Consider the following 547-nt stretch of genomic DNA (forward strand, 5'->3'; position numbering starts at 1 on the left):
TGATCAAGGTTACTTATCTCGTACATGCCAGTTTTCGTTTGAGGTTTTTCCACATTCGTTCGTTCGGTTCCCCACTGATAGTGGTTTTGGGCCATGCTCTCGATAAGCTGGTAAGCATCAGCGTAAGGTTTGTTCATTAGTGCACCACCTGCAGCGGCGTCTATTGTTAACCTTGTATTGTATAAGAGACCATTATAAAATGTGTGAATTACTAACCAGTCTTCCAAACCATGGTGTGGGCAAAGTCTCATCATGTCTTTGTATCTTTCCCATGCTTCGAAAAGAGACTCGTTGTCTTTCTGTTTAAATCCGTTTATCTGGGCTCTTAACATAGCTGTTTTGCTTGGTGGAAAATATCGGGCAAGAAAAACTTTCTTCAACTCGTTCCATGTGGTGACTGAGTTGGAAGGAAGAGATTGAAGCCATCTTCTAGCGCTATCTCTTAATGAGAAAGGAAAAAGACGAAGTCGAATTGCCTCTGAAGTGACACCATTAGCTTTAACAGTATCAGCGTATTGGACAAATACGGATAAATGAAGGTTTGGAT

The 547-nt window shown here is 41.3% G+C and overlaps 1 pseudogene; it reads left to right on the top strand.

The window, feature by feature from the left end:
- The first annotated feature begins 225 nt into the window (after nucleotides 1-225).
- LOC127089281 (uncharacterized) lies at nucleotides 226-325 on the top strand (annotated as a pseudogene).
- The last annotated feature ends 222 nt before the right edge of the window (nucleotides 326-547 follow it).

This window comes from Lathyrus oleraceus, chromosome 5, assembly GCF_024323335.1.
Source record: "Lathyrus oleraceus cultivar Zhongwan6 chromosome 5, CAAS_Psat_ZW6_1.0, whole genome shotgun sequence".
NCBI classification, from domain to species: Eukaryota; Viridiplantae; Streptophyta; class Magnoliopsida; order Fabales; family Fabaceae; genus Lathyrus; species Lathyrus oleraceus.